The sequence below is a fragment of the Hylobates moloch genome, unplaced genomic scaffold (genome assembly GCF_009828535.3).
Source record: "Hylobates moloch isolate HMO894 unplaced genomic scaffold, HMol_V3 SCAFFOLD_2, whole genome shotgun sequence".
NCBI classification, from domain to species: Eukaryota; Metazoa; Chordata; class Mammalia; order Primates; family Hylobatidae; genus Hylobates; species Hylobates moloch.
The window spans coordinates 12,102,343-12,128,321 of record NW_026652277.1 but is presented as its reverse complement, the minus strand read 5'-3'; the positions used below and the strand labels follow the sequence as shown (position 1 = coordinate 12,128,321).

Genomic DNA, 25,979 nt, shown 5'->3' with positions numbered 1-25,979 from the left:
TTCCTGGTTATTTGTTTTTGGTTTCAATAAGAAAAAGATGAGGGAAAGAAAAAAGAACAAAGGCTTTGGGACTATAATGCAACTAAGGTGGATTGGGTTCTAAATCAGTGTTTTAGATATCTATTGCTGCATAACATCTTACCATAGATGTAGTGGCTTATAACACCCATATATTGACTCATCCTTTTTTTAGTCCGGAAATGGCATGACTGGGGTCTATGCTGAAGGCCTCCCAAAGCCAAAATCAAGATCTTGGCAGGGCTCATAGTTCATCTTGTCTGGAGCTCAAGGTCCTCTTCTAAGGTCATTCAGATTACTGGCAGAATTCAGTTCTTTGTGGTTATAGGACTGAGGACCCAGTTTCTTTGCTGGTTGTCAGCTGAGAGCTACTCTCAGCTGCTAAAGGCTAAAGGCTGCCCAGAAACCTCATCACGTGGCCCTCCCCATCTTCCAGTCAGCAGTGTCTCAACAAATTCTTCTATGCTTCCAATCTCTGACTCGACCATATTGGACTCTAGACTCAGATTTAAAGTGCTCATGTGATTAGGTCAGGCACACCCAGATCATCTTCCTATCTTGACAGGTAACTGACTCGAGACCTTCCTTACATCTGCAAAATCCCATCACAGCAATACCTAGATTAGGGTATGACTGAATAACTGGAGAAGATGTGTGTATATCAGAGGCCAGGAATTGTGGAGGCTATCTTAGAATTCTATGATAGATGGAAGGATAGGCAAACAGACAGATGCTCTTTAATAGAAACAGGGAATGTGAGGGCAGGCAGAAGGTGGAGACCTTGGAGAGGTATCACATGCAGAGCTCAGCAGTAAACTAGGAACCAGGCCTAAGAAGGAATTCTCATTGAGTAATAACTGAGCTCCCACATGGTTCAGCAGTTACCAAGTCTTCATTGAACCTTGATGACCTGAATACTGAAAAAAATAGGGAAAGGAAAACAAAGTTAAGAACATGGCATCTAGGCCAGGCGTGGTGGCTCACGCCTGTAATTCCAGCAGTTTGGGAGGCCGAGGCAGGTGGATCACGAGGTCAGGAGATTGAGATCATCCTGGCTAACACGGTGAAACGCCGTCTCTACTAAAAATACAAAAAATTAGCCAGGCGTGGTGACGGGCACTTGTAGTCCCAGCTATTCGGGAGGCTGAGGCAGGAGAATGGCGTGAACCTGGGAGGCAGAGCTTGCAGTGAGCCAAGAAGAAATCACACCACTGCACTCCAGCCTGGACAACAGAGCAAGACTCCATCTCAAAAAAAAAAAAAAAAAGAATATGGCATCCTAATTTTATCATTTAAATAGCATAATCATGTAAATATAACAGAATTTCCTTTATTTTGCTTAACTGGTTTGCACCATTGTTGTATGATATTAATGTAATGTTCCATAACCCAGGAAGATAATGCTTTTCAATAAAGAGACTTAGAGAACTCATTTGTGGAAAATTTTTCGGAAATGTTGTGTGGTTTGCCAAGCAAATATAGCACATGCATACCTTTTTAAATTAATAGTACTTAGGAAGGATCAAAATGATATGCCCAAATCTGAAAGAATATGCTAGAAACCAGATGATAAGCTGTTTGATTAAAAGAGCCTCTGTGCATGAGCATTTGTGAGCACAGGAATGGAATTACTTGATTAAATATGCTAATAGCACCAACAGTAAAGATGAGTATTGTCCCCTGCAGTAGTTATCCGCTACAAAAGCGTTTTGCAAGCTCCAAAACAGAGCTGTACTTCATAACGTAACTGAGTACTTTGCCAATTCTAGAGAGTTTAAAAATTCAGGAGAGTTTTATTTTCCAAACATTTAATATATATATTGCCTAAAACACTTAATTTCGTTTTTAAAGAACACTTGCTTTTCATTGTTCACAATTTTAAAATCAAAGAGACTCTATGAAATGGTGGTTCTAACTTGTACATCACGAAGGATCAAGAGAAACAGCTGTTACTCACATAAACGACTGCTGAATGATGCAAAGATCTGCATTTTACGTTTTATTTTCTTTACATGAATCCAAAACCAGAAAAAAGGATTTCCTGAGAGTCTTCCTGTGTATTAAAACTAAAATCTCTAAATAGCAAAGAGAGGGGGAACAAAATCCTTAAGCACTCATCTTGTCAAAAATATTAAGGTACCTTAATGGTAGACACTAATGGGTAAACAAACCATCTCTGCAATTAAGCAATATGAAGATAATTTCTGTAAATTTCCTAATTCAAATAACTAACATACAATACAAATGGCCAAATTTCTGTGAATATTCTACAATTTGCTCCAACTTTTTTTTCTTCTTTCTGATATTTGCTCTGGATACAGACATTTCCGTTAGCAGGAAGTACCCCTTGGAATGCTTATATTATTAATAACTAGTTGAATGCCAGTTATATATATATATATATATTCACCTAACTTCTATTAATTGCAATAAAATAAGTTCATGGAAGAATGGAAGGAAGGCTAGGCTAGGACTAAAGAGATCTGCCTGGTGACCTTGGATAAGAAACTTATCCAAAGCTTCAGTTTCCTCTGGACTTAACAGTAAATGAATTCGTAGTTATTTCTGTAGTCCAGAGATGGCATGGCTGCATTCTCTGCTGAAGGCCTCCCAAAATCAAAATCAAGATCTTGGCAGGGCTCATAGTTCATGTCATCTGGAGCTCAAGGTCCTCTTCTAAGCTCATTCATTTAAAAAATATGTATAAAAATATATATGTATAAATTTTTCCTTGCTAATTATTACCTGGGAGTCACTCTCAGCCACCAAATACATATATGTATATATTTATATCCTCATACATATAAAACATTTATATGTCCTTACTTATGTGTGTATATGTGTATGTGTGTGTATATGAGTATAAATATATATACATGTTATATACATAAGTCATTATTTATATAAAAAGTTCCAGCTTTAGTTGTTTTGCTCCCCAGGCTTATCTGGAAGAGGGAGCTGTGTGATCCACTCCAACCTTAGAAGTAAAGTTCGAACTGCAGCTAATGTTAAATCGTGCCAGAGAAGGTTTGCTTATTAACTCTGCTCACAGAAGTGTGTGACCCACACATTTGAACTGCTAATGATTACTGGACTTTTAAAACTGCTCTTCAAGTAATAACATTCTTCTATTTGTTCCACCAAATTTAACATGAACTAAAATTCTAACTAATGTTAGTGTTAGCTGAATAATGTTAATTTAATAAAAGTTGGAACTTTATAAGGAAAAAGAGAGAATGAATGCATGATGGAAGGACAGAGTCCTTGGGCAGCTGAGAGCAGTTTCTGGAAAGGTTTTGCAATTCTCCTTGTTCATCTCTCAGTTGCCATCAGCACTCAGAACAACCTGCCCTGTCCTTCCTTACTTACCCTGTCCAAGATTCCAGCTTGTTCTGGTGGCCTCCTTTTTCTAAGTCCACAGCTAACACACATTGCAGGAAACTGTACTTTGACAGGCACCTGCTTTTCTCAGCTCATTTCTCTCTGCAACAATTGCTTCAGCCATTTGCTATCATTTGTATCATTTCATACACAAATAATTACAAGGACAAAATAAAGAAATACAAAGATAGATAGAACTCTCCTTGTCTTTGACAGACCAAAGAAAATAACAGACCTTTGTCCAAAATGATAAGTGACAGACAGTCTGAGAGACAAAGACACACGGAGAAAGAACAAGTAAAAAAGATTAGGAATAAAAATGGAGACATAATTGTAGATATCCCAAAACTAAAAACAGCATACAAAAACACGATGAGCAACTTTGTCTGGAAATGCAGATGAAATAAAAATTCCTAGAAAAATACAAGTCGCTACAAAGTGACTCAGGATGAAATAGGTAAACTTTCTTTTTTTAATTTTATTTATTTATTTGAGACAGAGTCTCAGTCTGTCGCTCAAGGTAGAGTGCAGTGGTGCAATCTCAGCTCAGTGCAACCTCCACCTCCCAGGTTCAAGCAATTCTCCTGCCTCAGCCCCCCGAGCAGCTAGGATTACAAGGGTGCACCACCATGGCCGGTTAATTTTTGTATTTTTAGGAGAGACGAAGTTTCACCATGTTGGCCAAGCTGGTCTCGAACTCCTGACCTCAAGTGATCTGCCCGCCTCGGCGTCCCAAAGTGCTAGGATTACAGGTGTGAGCCACTGCACCGAGCCCATAAACTTTCAATGAATTGAATTGGCAGTTAAAATTTTATCATAGAACAGGAGAAACCTAGTGGTATGGAAATTGATTTTAAGAATGATTTGCTCATGACCATTCTTAGCTTGATTGGAGAGATTCACAGTCTTTTAAAAGACAGTTTATCCATGTGACTAATGAAAAGCAGAACTTCTCTTTCTACTCGGAACTTCCTTACTTACCCCTATGCCCCCTTATTAACCCTGACAGGTTTTTCACTGCACGAACTTCAAGATAATCTTAATTTCCTCATTTACATCCTACATCTACTTCGGTGACAAAAGCAAGACATTGCTTTCTCTATCATTTCTCTCAAATCTACATTTTCCTCTCCATCTCTATCAAATTCTGCCTGACCCACAGACACACAATCCTCAGAGTGCATATCCACTAATACTGCTCTCCTTCCGTCTGCCCCACACAAGTATACACTATGACTCAAGTCATCTCACAAACAGGCCACATCAGCTAGGCTAATCTAGTAAAACAAATTGTGCAACGCTTTCCCCTCAAAGCCAGACAACTGGCTTTTCCCTTATTAAAATTCAAAGTCAGCTGGGGGCGGTGGCGCACACCTGTAATCCAAGCACTTTGGGAGGCCGAGGTGAGCAGATCACATGAGGTCAGGAGTTCGAGACCAGCCTGGGCAACATGGTGAAACCCTATCTCTACTAAAAATACAAAAATTAGTCAGGAGTGGTGGCAGGCACCTGTAGTCCCAGCTACTCGGGAGGCTGATACAGAAGAATCACTTGAACGTGGGAGGCAGAGGTTGCAGTGAGCCAAGATCGCGCTACTGCATTCCAGCCTGGGCGTCAGAGTGAGACTCCATCTCAATAAATAAATAAAATTTGAAGTTGCTTCTTTCTTTCCCACTAAACAGTTGTTGTCCTGTGAGGGTCACAGATCACATGAGGTCCTTTGGGCTCTCAGAGGCTCTGAGCATGATCAGAAGCCATCAGTGTGTGTGTGATACTGAAAGCCAGGAGACTGCATTCGCCACCAAGGGAGAAACTGAGGCCTGTGCCCAGGGTGCTCTGGCATTTAGTGATCGGGGAGCTGCTGGGAACTGGCAAAAGAGACAGAGAAGGAGCCAGGTGCAGTGGCTCACGCCTGTAATCCCAGCACTTTGGGAGGCTGAGGCAGGTGGATCACCTGAGGTCAGGAGTTCAAGATCAGCCTGACCAACATGGTGAAACCTAGTCTCTACTAAAAATACAAAAATTAGCCAGGCGTGGTGGCGCATGCCTGTAATCCCAGCTACTCGGGAGACTGAGACAGGAGAACTGCTTGAACCCAGGAGGCAGAGGTTGCAGTGAGCCAAGATTGTGCCATTGCACTCCAGCCTGGGTGACACAGCAAGCAAGCCTCTGTCTCAAAAAAAAAAAAAAAAAGAGAGAGAGAGACAGAGAAGGAATGGCCAGTGAAAGTGAATGGGACCAAAGGGAGCTATGAATGAAACCTGGAAACCAAGTGAGACCAGGGTTTCAAGCAGGAGAGGATGTGATGGGCACCTTTGTGAAACGCTGCTACCAGGTTGCATGAGATAGGGACTGTTTACCAACCCAAGAATCACTCAGGGAGCAGCAGGGATGAAGACCTGGCTGGAATGGCTTCAAGACATAATGGGAATAGAGGAATTGGAGGCAGCTAGTATAGGCAGCTTTGTCAAGGGTAGTAGATGGAGGGGAATCCAGGGCCAAGAAAGGTTTTGTTTCATTGTTTTGCTTGTTTTTAAAAATGGCAGAAACTGCTGGGTGTGGTGGTTCACGCCTGTAATCCTAGCACTTTGGGAGGCCGAGGTGGGTGGATCACTTGAGGTCAGGAGTTCAAGACCAGCCTGGCCAATATAGAGAAAACTCATCTCTACTAAAAATATAAAAATTAGCTGGGCATGGTGGGATGTGCCTGTAGTCCCAGCTGCCTGGGAGGCTGAGGCAGGAGGATCACTTGAACCCAGGAGGTGAAGGTTGCAGTGAGCCAAGATCATGCCACTGCACTCCAGCCTGGGTAACAAAGTGAGACACCATCTCAAAAAAAAAAAAAAAGGCAGAAACGAATAACTTTCTGTAAGCTGATAGGAATGATCTTGCAGGGAGAGAATTAATGGATACCTTTTGGTCTTCTGGACATTAAGCCTAGGCCTCGCTGAAGTGAATCTCCTCTAGCCAAGTTTCCTGTGAGGCATAAATACACTCACTGCCACCTCCCAACCTTCATTCATGATGTTCCCTCTAGCAGAAATGCTCTTCCTCCCCTCTGTTAGCAGATCCAAGTTTTGCCCATGCATTAAGTTTCTGTTCAAATCTTAGGTCTGCCACGAGGCCTTCCTTAACTTTTGTAACCTAGACCAAGGGCTTCTTTAATTTTTAATAGCACTTAGCATTTATAAATTACTTATTAAGTATCTCCGTGTGAAAAGGAGTGAGCTAGATTTGGGAACAGAGTAAGTTAAATAAAAAGCACCATTCTACACTCGAGAAGCTAACAAACTTCTTATTTGTCCTATGTAATAATTTTTTGTACGTGTTCCCTAATTACCTTGTCAACCTTAAAGGCAGGCAGGAATCAATGTTTTCATCTTTTTTAGTGCCTAGCACAATAAATACTTCACAATCAGAGCTAGACAGATATTTATCAAATTAAATTAAAAATAAATATGATGGAATTGCTTAGGCATACTTCCCAATTGTATAAAATAATCACAGAAACTTCTCTTAATAGTTTATTCCTTCAAACATTTTGTAACAATTATTTTAAAACTTTCTAAAAGAGGTTGGATATGTCCCTGCTATGTTAAATAAAGAGCCTTAAGGACAGTGGTTTTTTCTTTTTTTTTTTTTTTTTTGAGAAGGAGTCTTGCTCTTTCACCCAGGCTGGAGTGCAGTGGCGCGATCTCGGCTCACTGCAGGCTCCCCCGCCAGGTTCACGCCATTCTCCCGCCTCAGCCTTCCGCGTATCTGGGACTACAGGCGCCCGACACCTCACCCGGCTAATTTTTTGGATTTTTAGTAGAGACGGGGTTTCACCGTGTTAGCCAGGATGGTCTCCATCTCCTGACCTCATGATCCGCCCGCCTCGGCCTCCCAAAGTGCTGGGATTACAGGCGTGAGCCACCGCGCCCGGCCAGGACAGTGGTTTTTAAAAATAATAATAATAATATTGACCTGCTTGTGGATTACTGAACTATCTTTATTGAAAATTTTGATAAAGCTGAACTAAGTGCACGTTGCATGTTTGTTGGAATGACTATTCTTAAGACTCAGTTTTATATACAAGAAAAAATCTGATTAGCAGTTCTACGGAGCTATTGGAAACTCGAGTTTCAAAAGTACCACAGAAATGAAAAGACAAGGGGCATTGTTTTTACTAAGATTTCCATAATTCTCACTCCTCTCCTGATGACATAAAGTAAGCCCAGGGGATTATTAATGAGGTTGAAAGTGAATATGCATGAGCTGGAATCACACCAAGAAGCGGATAAAAGGTATTGTTCCATTGCCTAGGTCAGCCTGGTACAAAAAAATGGAAAGACCCAGTGGGTATATTATTGGCAAGTTTGTGGAAGACTTTCTTCTAGGCATATTGGAGAACACAAAACTTTACAGAGTGAGAACAGCAATAATGGAAGGTACACTCCAGAGAGTAAGGAGGCTGGGCTCAGTGGCTCATGCCTGTAATCCCAGCCCTGTGGGAGGCCAAGGCAAGCAGATCGCTTGAGCCCAGGAGTTGGAGACCAGCCTGGGCAACATGGAGAAACCCTGTCTCTGCACAAAAAATACAAAAATTAGCTGGGTGTGATGGCACATATCTGTGGTCCCAGCTACTTCAGAGGCTGAGGTGGGAGGATGCCTTGAGCCCTGGGACGTCGAGGCTGCAGTTAGCCATGATTGTGCCACTGTACTCCAGCCTGGGTGACAGAGGGAGACCCTGTCTCAAAAAAATAAAAATAAAATAGAGAGAGAGAGTAAGGAAAGTAAAAATAAAAATAAGGCAGGCAGGTGGGTGAATAAGAGAAAGATAAGGAAGAGAAGAAAAAGGAGAGGAGCAATAGGGGAAAAGAGAGAAGAAAGAGAACCGAGAGGAAGAACTAATCACAGACAAGAATGCAGCAGGAGCGAAGAAAAGGAAACGAAGAGGCTGGAAAGGAAAAGGAAATTAACCGACTCGGGATATTTTCAGGTTTTTTTGAAGATCACGCCCCGGTTTTCACTGTGAATTAAAGACTCAGGAAACAAGCCTTTCCTGTTGGGATCTGTGTGTAATTCCTGCTCTGCACCTTGCTAGCGATTGTTGCATATCAAGATAAAAGCATCTGCAGAGAGAAGGGGCTTGCACCTGAAGGTGGAGCAGGGTTGGGGTGGGGGGGCCTTACTGGTTTTAATCAGTGGAGAGGATACATGTCTCTCAAACTTGCAACAGGAAGTGAGGGAGAGCCTGGGTCTTGCTTACAGGGAGTCAAGCCACGCAGGAGACACTGTCTTTTCAAAAGTGGTCTAAACTGAGTATGATTTAACATAAAATCGTACATTCTGGCATCTGAAGCTTAAGATATCCTAATTTCACAGTTGATGGCTGCTTAGAAGTGATGAAACACGGAAGTGGCTATCTATGTTTGAGCAGAGACAAAAGTAAAACTGTGTGCTCAGAGCTTGAACACATGTAAAGCAAGAGCAAGCTGTCCTGGTAGGGAAGAAAGGACATCGCTGCATCTAGGAAGGTGCTGTCCAGTCAGGAGTAAAGAATAAAGAACTAGAGACAGTTTCAGGTAGACGCCAAAAAAAAAAAAAAAAAAAGGCCTGAGACAGGCCCATGACCCAGAGTTTGGTGCCTAATTACTGTGGTGGCGTATGCTTGTTTTCCCAGCTACTTGGGAGGCTGAGACAGGCGAATTGCTTGAAGCTGGGAGGTGGGGTTTATAGACGTGAAGCACCACACCCAGCTTCTTGAAGTGAAATTTTCTTTTTTTTTTTTTTGAGACGGTGTCTTGCTCTGTCGCCCAGGCTGGAGTGCAGTGGCGCGATCTTGGCTCACTGCAAGCTCCACCTCCCGGGTTCACGCCATTCTCCTGCCTCAGCCTCTCCGAGTAGCTGGGACTACAGGCGCCCGCCACCATGCCCGGCTAATTTTCTTTGTATTTTTAGTAGAAACGGGGTTTCACCGTGGTCTCGATCTCCTGATCTCGTGATCCGCCCGCCTCGGCCTCCCAAAGTGCTGGGATTACAAGCGTGAGCCACTGCGCCCGGCCTGAAGTGAAATTTATATACAGTAAGATTTACTCTTTTTAGTGTACAGATCTATTAATTTTGACTCATGTAATACAGTTGTGTAACCACCTCCACAATTATCATAGGGAATATTTCACCACCTAAAGAAGTTGACTCATGTCCCCTTGTGGTGAATTCCTCCTCCCCACCCACAGTCTCTGCAATTTTTGCTCCATAATTCTCCCTTTGCCAGAATGCAACATAAACGGTGTTAGACAGTTCACAGTCTCCTTCGGGGCTGCTTTCACTTCACATAATGCTTTTGAGATTTCTCTATGTTCTTGGGTGTATCAGTAATTCGTTCTTTTTATTTCCAAGCGGTATTCCATTACGTTGCTTATCTCAGTTTATCCATTTACAGTTGACGAACTTGGCTTGTTTGCAGTTTGGGGTGACTATGAATAAAGCTGTTATAAACATCTCACACAGGTCTGTGTGAGAACATATGTTTTCATTTCTCTTGGGTAAAAACCCAGGAGTGGGACTGTCGGGTTGTATGGTGTTATGGGTTGGATTCTGTCCCTTGCCCCCATGCCCCCCAAAAAGATGTTGAGTGCTAATCTCCAGTCTTAGAATGTGACCTTATTTGGAAATAAGTCATTGCGGGCCAGGCTCCGTGGCTCATGCCTGTAATCCCAGCACTTTGGGAGGCCAAGGCAGGTGGATCACTTGAGGTCAGCAGTTCAAGACCAGCCTGGCCAACATAGCGAAATCCCGTCTCTACTAAAAATGCAAACATTAGCCAGGCATGGTGGTGTGAACCTGTTATCCCAGCTATGCAGGAAGTTGAGGCAGGAGAGTCGCTTGAACCTGGGAGACAGAGGTTGCAGTGAGCCGAGATTATGCCATTGGGTACCAGCCTGGGCGACAGAGTGAGACTGTCTTAAAAAAAAAAAAATAGTCACTGCAGATGATGTAATTAAGATGAGGTCATATTGGAGTAGGGTGGTCCTTAATCTCACTGGTAGGTATCCTCATAAGAAGAGGAGACCAGACACAGAAACAGACACGCAGGAAGAAGATGGCCTTGTGACAACAGGGACAGAGATTGGAGTGATGTATCAATAAGCTAAAGGGTGCCAAGGATTGCCACCAAGTACCAAAGGTTAGAAGATGTGAGGAAGGAAACTCTCCTATAAGCTTCAGAGGGAGCTTCAGAGGGATGCAGAGGGAGCACGGCCTGTAGACCCCTTCATCCAACACTGGTAGCCACCAGAAGTGCGAGACATAAATTGCTGCTGTTTTAAGCCACTCACTTTGCGATACTTTTTTACAGCAACCCTAGGAAAATAAGGCAGTACGGTCAGTGTACATTTCACTTAATGGGCACTTTTTCCCAAAGTGCCCGTATTGACGTTCCCACCAGCAATGCATGAGAGTCCTAGTTGCTCTATGATCCATCAGCATTCGACACTAGCAGTGTTTTTCATTTTAGCCATCCTAATAGGTGAATAGTGGTTTTAATTTTTATTTTTCTAATGGCTTATTATGTTGAGCACCTTTTCATGTGCTATTTGCCGTCCATGTATCTTCCCTTAGTGAAGCGTCTGTTCCAGTCTTTTACCCAGTTTTTATTGGTTGTGTGTGTTTTCTTAATAAGTTGTAAGAGTTCTTTTACAGGTGTGTGTTTTCTAAATATTTTCTCCCCATCTATGACTTCTCTTTTTGTTTCCTTAACAATGTCTTTTGAAGAAGAAAAAACTTTAAATTTGAAGGCTTATTTATCCATGGTTTCTTTTTTTTTTTTTTTTTTTTTTGAGACAGAGTCTCACTCTGTCGCCCAGGCTGGAGTGCAGTGGTGCAATCTTGGCTCACTGCAAGCTCCGCCTCCCGGGTTCACGCTATTCTCCTGCCTCAGCCTCTCCGAGTAGCTGGGACTACAGGCACCCGCCACCACGCCCTGCTAATTTTTCTGCATTTTTAGTAGAGACGGGGTTTCACCGTGGTCTCGATCTCCTGACCTCATGATCCGCCCGCCTCGGCCTCCCAAAGTGCTGGGATTACAAGCGTGAGCCACCGCGCCCGGCCCCATGGTTTCTTTTATGATTTGTTTGTGTCCTAGCTAAAAACAAACCTTTGCCCGAGCTAAGCACCCAATTACATTCTCTTATGTTTTCTTTTAGAAGTTTTATAGTTTTTGCTCTTACATTTAGGTCTATGATGTATTTCAAATTAATATTTTCATATGGTGCTAGGCAATGGTGTAAAGGTTGAATTTCTTTTTTGCATTAGTATACAGATGTTCCATTGTTCTCTTTTTGAAAGGACCAGGTTTTATACATTGATGAACTTGGTAGCTTTGTTGCAAATCAGTTGACTGTGTAAGTGTCTATCTACTTCTGGATTTTCTTTCTTTCTTTTTTTTTTTTTGAGATGGAGTCTCGCTCTGTTACCATGCTGGAGCGCAGTGGCACGATCTCGGCTCACTGCAACTTCTGCTCCCAGGTTCAAGCCATTCTCCTGCTTCAGCCTCCCGGGTAGCTGGGACTGCAGGTGCCCACCACCATGCCCAGCTAATTTTTGTATTTTTAGTAAAGACAGGAGTTCACCATGTTGGCCAGGATGGTCTCGATCTCTCGACCTCGTGATCTGCCCACCTCGGCCTCCCAAAGTGCTGGGATTACAGGCATGAGCCACCATGCCCGGCCTATTTCTGGATTTTCTATCCTGTTCCATGTCTCTATATATCTAACCTTTCATCAACACCACCCTATCTTATTTGTATTACTTTACAGTAACTCTAAAAATTAGGTTTTGTGAGTCATCTAACTTTGTTGTTCTCCAAAATTATTTTGGTTGTACTAGGCCCTTTGCTTTCATATACATTTTAGAATAACATTGATTTTTTTCAAAATGCTTACTGTATTTTTTATTATTATTATACTTTAAGTTCTGGGATACATCTGCAGAACATGCAGGTTTGTTACATAGGTACACACATGCCATGTTGGTTTGCTGCACCCATCAACCCGTCATCTACATTAGGTATTTCTCCTAATGCTATCCCTCCCCCAGCCCTCCATCCCCCCACAGGCCCCAGTGTGTGATGTTCCCCTCCCTGTGTCCATGTGTTCTCATTGTTCAACTCTCACTTATGAGTGAGAACATGCTGTGTTTAACTGATGTCTTAATATATAGTCTTTTGACACATGAACATAGTATATCTCTCCATTTATTTAGGTCTTCGGTTTCCTTATCAATGTTTTGTACTTTCCAGCATACAAACCTTACATATATTTTGTTAAAGTCATCCCTAAGTATTTCTTGGTATTGAAGTTATTGTAAATTATACATTTTTAGAATTTCAATTTCCGATCATTTATTGCTTGTATTTAAAAATACAGTTGATTCCCACAGATTGACCTTGTATCTAGGGAATTTGACAAACTCACATATTATAGTTCTTAGTCATTTTTTAAATAGTTCTTTGGAATTTTTAATGTAGATAATCACGTCTTTTGCAATAAAGACCATTTTATTTCTTAGGTTCTCTGTTTTTTTAAATTTGGCATTCTTTTCAGGGAATTTCAGGGGAAGAGGCATGTCCACAGCCAGTGAGGAGAATGAGATTTGGTTTCACATTTCGATGTTTTGAAAGCAACATTAAACTGCTGTTTATATTACGTAGACTCCTTTCTAAATTTTTCTGTTAAACTGTGCCCCTGTTATTTGTGTTCTGTGACTGACTTCTACTGCAGACTCTTTGATTCTAGATCTTAAGTGTTCAAACTATAATGTTCCCTTTGGATAAAATATTTCCTCCTGTGGTCCACTTTTTAAAATGTATATGAAATGGGATATTTTGTGGCTAGACATAAGCCAACGCCACAGGGCAAGGAAAAATTAAAACAAGACATTTGATTAAAGAGTGAAGACAAGGAATTAAAGAATATAAAAAGGAAACTAATTCTTACCTTAGTCAGGCTGCAATTCTATTAAAAGAAACAGGATACATGGCCTTGAGAACTCCCCTAGGTTCCCAGACTAGATGCATCTGTTGATTTGAAGTTGGGGAAGAGAGGAAGGAGCATAAACAAGATTTGAAGCAGGATTTGGCTTTTTTGAGGCCTTCCCAGCTGATGTCGGGTGGCACCAGCCCCATTCCATAGCTCACATGTTAGCTGCTGAAAGCAGAGGATAACGCTTGGAGAGCAAAAAGAAAGGGAAGGAAAAATTCTTCAGAGTAAAAAAAGATGTACAAAAGTACCTTGCAGTTAAGAGAGGGTCTGCCAAGTCAGCGAACACTAACAATAAAATATGTTCAAGTTGCTCTGTGATTCCAGGTCTTTTCTCTTCCAACTAATCACATGCATCTTAAATACCCCGAAAAATGACCCCTTATACCAACAAAGCTTTTCCACAGTCTCTCCATGGAGTAACACGCCTGGCTTTTCATCTTGGCTTTTCCATCAACACATTTAATAAAGTCCATCTTTCAACATTCATTCAATAAACATCCATGCATCCAACGGGGGCCAGGCAATATGTCAGGACCTAAGAATATGGAGATGAAAAATAAGGTCACTGCCTACAGCAGACTTACAGCCTAGCAGAGGAGACAGACATTGGAGCAAACATAATACAATAAATGCTGTGATGGACAAGCACCTGGGAGCCAGTATGAGAGTTTTTTTTTTTTTGAGACAGAGTCTCGCTGTATTGCCCAGGCTGGGGTGCAGTGGTGTGATCTCAGCTCACTGCAGCCTCTGCCTCCCAGACTCAGAGATTCTCTTGCCTCAACCTCCTGAGTAGCTGGGACTACAGGTGCATGCCACCACGCCTGGCTAATTTTTGTATTTTTAGTAGAGACGGGGTTTCACTATGTTGGCCAGGCTGGTCTGGAACTCCTGACCTCGTGATCCACCCGCCTCGGCCTCCCAAAGTGCTGGGATTACAGGCATGAGATTCTTAAACCAGGCCAGAGATAGAAAGTCAGAAAGCTTCCTGGAGGAGAAGCCACCTAAGTGGCACATTAAAGGTTCTGTACACTAGACACACTCTTATTGGCTATTTTGGTTCAAGTACATGGTCAGTTAATCAGAATAGGAAATTACAGAAACATAATGTATGCCTTAAACACTTAATTTAACATAAACATACGTTGAGCGTTAGTGTCCCAGTTTATTTGACTGTAGGCTCAAAGTTTTCGTTTAAACATAAATCTTCTAATTGGAGTTCCCTGTAGAAATCACAGGAATTTCTTTCCTGTAGAAATCACACTCTTAATCATTCATTAACTACACAATTTCTAGTTTGCCTCTTCAAAGGGGAACAGGAATGTGGAGAGAACTGCAAAGCAACCTGAGTAAAGCATCCTTCTCGACTGATACTAGTTTATCCTTCTGATACAATTCTCTTACCCACACCTAATTTGACAGCATTTTGTTTTAAGCTGCTCATGTTCATTCTTGTCAAAGCAATTGACTTGATTTTGATCATCACAACCCTCTTTCTTTTGGTGTTCATGTTTTGTTGATTTAATATTTAATTACATAACAGTATTAAAATAACAACTAGCACAACAACACAATAAAGCAATAAGGCAAACGCACCTTATTCTTCTTAACCAAACAACTCAATCAGTAGACACAGAAATAGGTGGAGGACAGCTTATCACCTGCAAAAGTCCAGCAGGCCACAAGACTCATCCTGTGCATCTTTCATCAGGAATTTAGGTGACAGTTAATCCCAACCGTGGCTAAGTAAAGATCTGTTAAAACATCTACTGCAGAAAAGGTACAGACATTCAAAGGAGAGTGACCAACACAGAGAGCTGAGATGGGCACGAAGGAAGCACACATATTCAGAGGAGGAGTCGGGAGAGCTCAGGCTTCAAGCTACCTAGCTCACAATTGGGTCAGCGTGGTGGCTTATGCCTGTAATCCCAGCATTTTGGGAGGCCAAGGTGGGCGGATCACATGAGGCCAGGGGTTTGAGACTCCATCTCTACTAAAAATAAAAAAATTAGCTGGGCATGGTAGTGCAGGTCTGTAATCCCAGCTACTCAGGAGGCTGAGGCACGAGAATTGCTTGAACCTGGGAGGAGGAGGCTGCAGTGAGCTGAGATCGCCCCACTGCACTCCAGCCTGGGGGACAGACAGAGACTCTGTCTTAAATAAATAAGTAAATCGCTCACACTTGGGCTTTGTATCTTAAAAGCATATGAAACAACTCATTTTCCTTAATTTTTCTGTCTCTCAGTGAGAATGTCAAACTCATCTTTCCCAACATCAACACTGAACACTGGTGAAGACGCCACTATTTTAATGAACATGCCAACATTTGTTACAAAGCCTTCTCCTGAAGAATGGAGCATCACAATATATGAGTTGTGTCATCGGCAACCACCATACTGACCCCTAAAGGGTTCCTAGCAAACATAAAACAATGGAGAGGCAGGTGAGGGAAGCTGGTGCCCCATTCACAAAACCCACAGAGGATCATTAAAAAACCACTAGAGGCTTTGAAAGAGATCTATTAACTATACAAACAATGGAGTGGCCATAAGGATGATGAATAAAACCATGAAAGCCATCAGAAGACGTGAGAAGTGTGGAAGCTGTCCCAAGGCTGGTGGGAAAAGCTGGAGAAGAAATGGCCAAGCCAGTTTCCACTGGGTCACGGCTTTGTCTATCCTGCCCCATCTCAAAATCAAAAGAACTTGAGGGAGTCTCAGCACTTCTGGGAGGCTGAGGCGGGTGGATCACTTGACGTCAGGAATTGGAGACCAGCTGGCCAAAATGGTGAAACCCCATCTCTGCTAAAAATACAAAAATACGCCAGGTGTGGTGGTGTGCGCCTGTAATCCTAGCTACTCGGGAGGCTGAGGCAGGAGAATTGCTTGAACCCAGGAGGTGGAGGTTGCAATATACAGAGATCCTGCCGGTGCACACCAGCCTGGACGACAGAGCAAGACTCCATTTCAAAAAAAAAAAAAAAAAAAAAGACTTGGTCAACTCCCAAAGAATTTGAATGTCCCTGACTCCGTTTTCGTATTTGAGCATAACAAGCTGCACTCACGACAAATGTCATAAAATAACTGAAGCAGCTGGCAAACGCAAGAAAAGAAAAACAGAATGGGTGGAGCTGTTAAATCAATAATACAGACATCTGAGAAACAGAAGCACATACATAAGGAAGTTCATTTCTCTAGATCAGTAAATATTTAAGGGTAAGAAACTTTGGTAATCCACTGATTTAGGTGGATGACAATAGTTTTGTTGATCAGAATGTCATGTGTTGCCGGGTGTGGTGGCTCACGCATGTAATCCCGGCACTTTGGGAGGCCTAGGCAGGTGGATCACTTGAGGTCAGGAGTTTGAGACCAGCCTGGCCAACATGGTGAAATCCCGTCTCTACTAAAAATACAAAAATTAACCAGGCATGGTGGCATGCACCTGTAATTCCAGCTACTTGGGAGGCTGAGGCAGGAGAATTGCTTAAACTCGGGGAAACAGAGGTTGCAGTGAGCCAAGATGGCGCCACTGCACTCCAGCCTGGGTGACAGAGTAAGACTGTCTCAAAAAAAAAAAAAAAAGGAATGTCGTGTGTGTGTGTGTGTGTGTGTGTGTGTGTGTGTGTGTGTGTGTGTGTATCCCTCCCAGCCCTGGGAATTTCTCAACCTGCCATGAAATCTGTTTTGTCTCAGAGTCATCCTTCGTTTCATCTTCTCTGACTCTCTGATGACGCCTCATCTAGTCCCAAACACGTCTCCAGAACGATCAGCAGAGCCTGCCCCTGCTCTGAGATGAAGCCTTTATAACTGCTCCAGCCGGGGCCTGACAGCCATGAGTACAACTGTCCTGGCAGCTCTGCAGGGAGCTCATAAGAACAGGGAAACAGGAGGGCCCGGCTCTGCCTGGCAGCTGTGACATGGTGTGCCAAAATAGGCATTAATGTCGCGTGCGAGAAACAGGCGGAAGGGACAGAAGGATTTATCTCTTGTTAGAACTGAGCTGCGTTTTACAATCCAGATCAAATTTCTTGGTCATTTTTATGGTGAAATTCTCGTGGTTTCAGAGTCCAGTGCTATTGCTTAGAAGGAAAAAAAAAAGTGGCATAGAAGAATAATTGAATTAAATAAATATTCAAGAGTGCTTTGGCCCAGACAGATTCAGTACAACAAAACAAGCAAAACCATCTGACCTCCATGCAGCTGCTCATGGATTAAAAAAAAAAAAAAAAAAAAAAAAAAAGCTAATTTCAACAGGGCTGCTGAATAATCAAGGCTTAAAAGGAGAAGTCGTAATGGAATCTGATCTGTTGCCTACATCGTTAGAGAACATACAGCTTTGTACATCAAAGCAAAGCATATCCTCCTTCCTCATTAGAGCCAAAGGGAGGCTTGGGACACTGGGTCCCCCCCAGTACACTTGGGACTCTTTTAAGACCATGGTTGTTTTGAAGCTGGCAAAGCAGAGAAGAGAAAAGCCATCTTCTCTTATGGTAATGATTTTATTTACTCTGTTGAAGGCTGATCACTGCTGGTCACTGCCAGCCCCTGGGTCGCCTGGGATTTACAGAGGACTCTCTTCATATAGCATGAGTTCACTGAGATCGCTCCCTTCTCCTCTGTCTTCAATATACGATTCATTACATAAACAATAAAAACAATGCTGGTCTATATTTGAAGGGAATTTTTCAGTTTTCAGTCGGACTGTGCAATTGTCCAAGAGCTGGAAGTGTTGGAATTTAGGTGCAAAACAGCATACTCTCTCACAATACTTCTGCTATTTGGTTTCTCATTTGGGTTGTTAGTTATCACAGGACCTGACTTTCACGGAAACAAACTGTGGAATTTGAGGTGGATCTTTTTTTCTTTGAGACGGAGTCTCGCTCTGTCGCCCAGGCTGGAGTGCAGTGGCGCAATCTCGACTCACTGCAAGCTCCGCCTTCCGGGTTCACGCCATTCTCCTGCCTCAGCCTCCCGAGTAGCTGGGACTACAGGCGCCCACCAGCACGCCCGGCTAATTTTTTGTATTTTTAGTAGAGACGGGGTTTCACCGAGTTAGCCGGGATGGTCTCGATCTCCTGACCTCATGATCTGCCCGCCTGAGATGGATCATTTTATAGTATTAATTGTCTTGTGCTGCTTGTTTCCTTTAAGAGACGCCGTGTATCTCAGCAAAGTTCTTTGGCCTTGCATAAAAAGTACTATGGGGCACGTCGTCGACAGCCTCTGATTTAGAGTTTGATCTGCACCCGCCTGATCTATTTGTACCTCTTTGTATCTTTTGGGCATCTGAATTTAAATCCTTATTTATTATCCGGATTTGCTTCTGCACCAAATGGCTGTGTTCCCTCTTCTCATCAACATCTCTTCCCTCTCCGGACGGTCTTAATTAGATATGACCATAACCTGAAGGTGAGCTTCAGACAGGATATTTACAAGACAGACACTAGTGGACCTAGTTCCTGCCAGGCACCAATTACCCCAGGGCAATTTAGGTAAATTACCATGGTTTGAACAGCAGTCTAAATTGTGGTCATAAGATTAAAAAGGAAAATTTCCTAAATAGATGTTATTAATTCTTAAAGTATTGCAGTCTGATTCTACCAAAACATACTTTTGTCACAGTTCTAATTTTCTCCATCCCAAGCTGTTTAACGTTACATTCAGAATATTATCATTAGAATGGTTTTAGAAACGGACCATATGGATAAACAGACAGGAGGAGATCTGCGAAATCTAAAGGGTGTCAGGCAAATACCTATTAAAATCATGCAAATATCTGTTAAAATAGCAGCTCCGCTAGACAGGAAGATAGAATGTAAAAAGAATACGGAGGTGAGGCTGGGTGCAATGGCTCACTCCTGTCATCCCAAAATTTTGGGAGGCCAAAGTAGGAGGATCACTTGAGGCCAGGAGTTTGAGACCAGCCTGGGCAACATAACGACACCCCATCTCTACGAAGAAATTTTAAAAATTAGCCGTGTTTGAGCACACCTGTAGTTCCAGCTCCTTGGAAGCCTGAGGCAGGTGGATCGCTTGAGCCCAGGAGTTCAAGGCTGCAGTGAGCTAGGATCACACATCTGCATCCTCGCCTGGGGGACAGAGTGAAACCCTGTCTCTATAAAAAGAAAAAAATAATCAGAGTAGAAATAAGCATTTAACAGATTGGTTGAATCCAATGAGAGAGTGGCACAAAGAGGGAGATCAGAACTGGGGTTTGGAAGGAAAGTCACAGGACGTCATTTGCCTTAACCAGAAGATATAATTGAGAGTAACTACGAAGGGTAGGCGTGAATTCAAGGGCTTAGGGCAGAAGACATGGACTGAGAGTCCATGGTTGGTATAAGCCACAATTATTTTAAAAAGGTCAATACAGCAGTCTATTTGTGAGAAAAGTTATGCTAGAAGTCCATAGCTCTTTCTTTTTGTTTGTTTGTTTTGCTGGTTTTTTTTTTTTTTTTTTTTTTTTTTTTTTTTTTTTTTTTTTTTTTTTTTTTTTTTTGAGATGGAGTTTCGCTCTTGTTGCCCAGGCTGGAGTGCAGTGGCGCGATCTCAGCTCACTGCAACCTCCGCCTCCTGGGTTCAAGCGATTCTCCTGCCTCAGTCTCCCAAGTAGCTGGGATTACAGGCGCCCACCACCACGCCTGGCTAATTTTTTTGTATTTTTGGCAGAAATGGGGTTTCACCATGTGGCCAGGCTAGTCTCAAACTCCTGACCTCAGGTGATCCACCTGCCTTGATCTCCCAAAGTGTTGGGATTACAGGCGTGAGCCACTGCACCCGGCCCACAGCTCTATCTTTCCTACCCAGATAGGTCTTTCCAGTTCATGTGCTACTCAGTCTCTGAGAAGGTAACCCCAATGCACTAGGAATGGAAACCCCAACTTCCTTGGGGAAGTATTTGTAAACTTCTTAGAAAGATGAATGAAGTGAATGTGGGATACTGTAATTGGTTCTTTGGTGGGTAAATATATTTTAACCCCAGGCAAGGTTAGATCCCAGTCAAGTCTAAAGATGATTAACTAAATCAAACTCACAGTATTATTTTTGTGTTAACATAGGGAATAGTTTTGTGCATGCCTTATATTTTAAATGTTTGTATTGTGTAAAACAATTTGGGAACTGTGTATGGTGGCTTACACCTGTAATCCCAGCACTTTGGGAGGTTGAGGTGGGAGGATTGCTTGAGCCTAGTCGTTTGAGACCAGCCTGGGCAATACAGCAAGACCCCATCTCTATAAAATAAAATGAAATAATTTGGTATGACTAATAGATTTAGACTCATGCTTTTAAGTTGATGCAATAAAACCAAATTTGTAAACAGTACTGAAAAGCTTAGGAGAATTAAAATTTACATAAATGCTTATAAATATATTATCTATATATTAGCTTTATATTACAAGTCTCAGGAAAGTTGTGGTATTAAAAACTTGAAGGATTTAGAAAGAAAACTAAATATATAAAATTTATAAATATGAATGCAATTTAAGATATTTAAAGGAGTTTAAGTTTCTAAGTGGAACCAAATATTAACCAAGGACATCAAAAAATATATATATATACTATATATAATTTATAGTAGATAAATATATTTTATATATAATATATAATACATAATACATTATATATAATACGTTATATATAATATATAATATTTAATACATTATATAATATATAATATATAATACATTATATTATATATAATATATAATACATTGTATTATATATAATACATTATATATATTATATAAATATAAATTATGTATATAATTTATATATATATATTATATATATCTCTCTCTTCTTTTTTTGAGACGGAGTCTCACTCTGTCACCAAAGCTGGAGTGCAGTGACATGATCTCGGCTCACTGCAAGCTCCTCCTCCCAGGTTCATGCCATTCTCCTGCCCCAGCCTCCCAAGTAGCTGGGACTACAGGCGCCCACCACCACGCCCGGCTAATTTTTTTGTATTTTTAGTAGAGACGGGGTTTCACCGTGTTAGCCAGGATGGTCTTGATCTCCTGACCTCATGATCTTCATGCCTCGGCCTCCCAAAGTGCTGGGATTACAGGCGTGAGCCACCATGCCTGGCCCATAAAAGTAATTTTTAAAATGTATTATTATTATATATGGCGTAATATGATATAAATTTAAGAAAAAAATCATGACTTTTACATTTACTTTTTAAAATCAAGTATTAATACTAAAAAACCACATAAATCACAAAACTGCAAACACACTTTCAACTTAAGATACATGAAAATGGATATCTTTTTTGATGTTACACAACAAATGAACAATATTTATCACGTGCAACTTTGATAGAGCTTTATCTCCTTCCACAGGATGCTGTGTAAAATAGGAGTTTCCTTCACTGAAGAATTTCCTGTTCTCCATACTTAAATCTCAGGGCAAGAATCAAGACTTTCAAGAAAACATGCAAAATGTATTTGTCTTGCTTACTTCAGCAGTTTCACCTAAAGTAAGCACTTTATGTCCCATATACAACGTTAAGACATGCTTATGCTGTTCACTATGCCTCACTTCTCTCCTGATGCTAAAAAAAAAAAAAAAGATGGAAATAGAATTGCAGAAAAAATAGCTGAATTGCAAGATTTAGCATAGTGATCATTAGCAAAATACAGAATTGTCTACAAATGCCCACTGCTCCTGAAGAATCCCAACAAACAAGAACAAAAAATGCACTTAGGCAGAGTTGAATTTTACATATATAAATTATGTATTTCTTAGTTTCCCTTTCAAAACTATGTTTTGAAGTTAATTCTCTTTAAAAGCAGTCAGTTCTGTGTTTTTTAAAAAAATAACATTGGGCTGGCCCACGCCTATAGTCTCAGCACTTTAGGAGGCTGAGGCAGGATGATCGCTTGAGCCCAGGAGTTCGAGACCAGTCTGGGTGACTCTAAAATAAAAATACCCCTCTAAAATAAAAATACCCTCTAAAATAAAAATACCCCCCCAAGTTAGCCAAGCATGATGGCATTAGCCTGTAGTCCCAGCTACTTGGGAGGCTAAGGCAGGAGGATTCCTTGAGCCCAGGAGGTTGAGGCTGCGGTGAGCCATGATCACGCCACTGCACTCCAGCCTGGGGGACAGAGGGAGACCCCGTCTCAAAAATAATAATAATAATAAACAAAAATTTTAAAATAAAGTAGAACATCAGTAAAGGCCCTTCAAATGCTATTGTCTGAATTCCATGAATATAAAGGGATCTAGTCTGCTTGAAATGGTTTACCTAATGGACTTTTATTATTTTACATTTATTGAGAGCCAGCGAAACAATGAATGAAAAGCAAACAGAAAGGCATGAATTTGTCATCTAAACCCTACCTCTCTTTCATTGTACTGATCATTACAAAAACCTTTCTATTGGGATACACAGACGCTTTTCTCCCCGGGACAGTTTGTAATTATCTCACATCTTTTTTCTCACAGATGAGTCTCAGTGCGTATCCCCTGGCTGGGCCTGGGCAGCATCCTGTCATCCCTTCAACAGAACTACATCACAGTCCCCTTCCTAGTTTACTCTTCCAGGATTTCTCTCGTGAGCTGCCACCATAACATCTCCTTCTAGCCAACATCCGTATAAAGCACCATGTCAGGACAAGATTTGTCATGGCTTTCCTGGGATAATCTTATTTATCCTTTTATATTGGGTTATCTGTTTAAACGGAAGAGATGAACCAGTGTATAAATTCTACAGCACAACTTTTAGAATCCATCTATTTTTAGAGACAGATTTCTTTTCTGGAATTTGGCAGAAATTCCTTAAGAGCAGATCAGAATTGACTGTGACCATTTGATCATTTTCCTGCCTGATTGATTTATAAGAAGTCTACCACCATGCCCCGCCCCAAACCTAGCCCTGCAATTCAAGCAGACTTCCAGGGGAAAAGCAAGCACTACTAAAAATGACCCCTCTTTTTTCCCTCTCTAACCTCCTGGGTCCCCACCCAGCGACTTCATCATCAGCCCTGATTCTGCCCTTTTGCTCCACAGTGATTTGCACCACTCCTAACCCCATGCCGTGAGCATTTCTCTCTAATGCCAGGCTGGCTACCCAGGTTGTGAAGTCCAGTGCAACATGGAAATTTGTGACCCTTTGTCACCAAGTGATTAAGCATTTCTAGAGGGTGACAGCAGAGCATTAAGACAAGTGACGGCTTTTATAAGGTAGGCTGCCATACGACCGCACAGCTTGTAGCCCATAAAAAAAGTGCAGTTTCCTGAGCCATTAGGACCACTGGAATCCTCTGATAAAATTAAGAAATCCGGCCAGGCACAGTGGCTCACACCTGTAATCCCAGCACTTTGGGAGGCCAAGGCAGGCGGATGACCTGAGGTCAGGAGTTCAAGACCAGCCTGGCCAACATTGGTGAAACCCTGTCTCTACTAAAACTACAAAAATTAGCCGGGCATGGTGGTATGCACCTATAATCCCAGCTACTTGGGAGGCTGAGGCAAGAGAATCACTTGAACCCAGAAGGCAGAGGTTTCAGTGAGCAGAGATCAGGTCATTGCACTCCAGACTCTAGCCTGGGTGACAGAGCGAGACTCTGTCTCAAAAAAAAAAAAAAAACAGGCCGGGCGCAGTGGCTCACGCCTGTAATCCCAGCACTTTGGGAGGCCGAGGTGGGCGGATCCGCGAGGTCAGGAGATGGAGACCATCCTGGTGAACACGGTGAAACCCCGTCTCTACTAAAAATACAAAAAATTAGCCGGGCGTGGTGGCGGGCGCCTATAGTCCCAGCTGCTCTGGAGGCCGAGGCAGGAGAACGGCGTGAACCTGGGAGGCAGAGCTTGCAGGGAGCCGAGATTGCGCCACTGCACTCCAGCCTGGGCAACAAGGCGAGACTCCGTCTCAAAAAAAAAAAGAGAATTCAGAAATCTGCATCTAAGAATCATGTAAAGAAACCCAAAAGAAAGTTTTTCCCAGGAAAGAGTGAGTACAAAGAAAGGCTGGGAGAGAAAAGATAGCGTCTGAAGTAGGGAAAGGAAGGGAGAGACACGAGATTTCACAAAGTGATTGAGGATCCTGACTAGCAGACTACAGAGACAGGGGGTGCAGAGTAAGAAATGCCAACTAGGGAAGGGATTCAGAGATGAGGCTGGAGACCCATTTGCAGGAATGAGCAATGATTTAAAATCATACAGCTGGAGGCCAGGCACAGTGGCTCACACCTGTAATCCCAGCACTTTGGGAAGCCAAGGCGGGCAGATGACTCGAGGTCAGGAGTTCGAGACCAGCCTGGCCAACATGGTGAAACTCTGTCTGTACGAAAAACACAAAAATTAGCTCGGCGTGGTGGTGCACGCTTGTAATCCCAGCTACTCAGGAGGCTGAGGCAGGAGAATCACTTGAATCCAGGAGCCAGAGGTTGCAGTGAGCCAAGATTGTGCCACTGCACTCCAGCCTGGGTGATAGAGACTCCGTCTCAAAAAAAAAAAAAAAAAATCATACAGCTGGTCAAAAGCACCTCACTGAGTGATGGCCCCTTGGAGGGATCATGTGTAATTTACATAAGTCTTTAATTGTGAAACTAACTAATGAAAAAGAGAATCTACACAATTCCTTAAGAGAAGCAATACATATACACATAGACTCTTGGTTTTCAAATACCACTATACAAGATATAATTGATGTTAAAACTATTCTGAGAAAACTTAATCAACCTAATACTGTGGAAGGTGTTCCAAGATCTTCTAGTACCTTTGAATAACCAGTAGGAATTTAATGATGGATTAAGTTATTTCATTGATTCATTCTTACATTAACTTAATTACATTTATAAAATATATTAATTTATTGATGAATGAAAGCATAATATACCAGCTAATCTGTAATCCACAGGATACTAAATTAGCTTTCATTAGATAGACTAAATTAAATAATATTCAGTAGGGGTCTAACAAATTTTTGTTGAGCCAGTCAATAAAACATAAACAAATCCCTTATTAACCCCCAAATCTCAGAATTATAATTTTCCATTCTGCAACCTGACAACTTTTTTCATAAGGCAGCTAGAGAAGATATTGATTCAATAGACACCTGGTTTAAAAAATTAATCTCATATTTCTTTTGCTTCCCATATAGCAAGAAACTTGAAATGTTTCTTTTTCTGGACAATCATTACATCACTTTGTGGAGCATAAATAGAACTTAGGGAAGAGATAAAACCAGTTCTAATGACCAAGCCTCAACTCGCATGCCCTAAAGTGAAGGGACATAGTAACATTTCATGCAGGCTTTTCCATAGTGCTATAAAGTAGACTGCGATGTTTTGTCCCTAATTGAGTTATGTTTTTAAGACATTGTTATTGATTTTTAAAATGATATGAAACAACTTTTAAGATTTCAGGCCAGGCATTGTGGCTCACGCCTGTAATCCCAGCACTTTGGGAGGCCAAGGTGGGCGGATCATGAGGTCGGGAGATCGAGACCATCCTGGCTAACACGGTGAAACCCCGTCTCTACTAAAAATACAAAAAAAAAATTAGCCAGGTGTGGTGGTGGGCGCCTGTAGTCCCAGCTACTTGGGAGGCT

General features: G+C 41.9%; 1 protein-coding gene across 2 annotated transcripts in view; it reads right to left on the bottom strand.

The window, feature by feature from the left end:
- Nucleotides 1-25,979, bottom strand: part of FAM107B (family with sequence similarity 107 member B) — a 254,279-nt gene that overhangs the window by 90,377 nt on the left and 137,923 nt on the right. Inside the window, exon 1 of one of the 2 annotated variants that reach the window (XM_058431631.1) lies at nucleotides 3,388-3,410. The exons of the other annotated variant lie outside the window; for it this stretch is intronic. The gene's annotated coding sequence lies outside the window, so the exon portion shown is untranslated. Of the gene's footprint in view, nucleotides 1-3,387; nucleotides 3,411-25,979 lie in introns of those variants that run through there. 2 annotated transcript variants of the gene reach the window in all.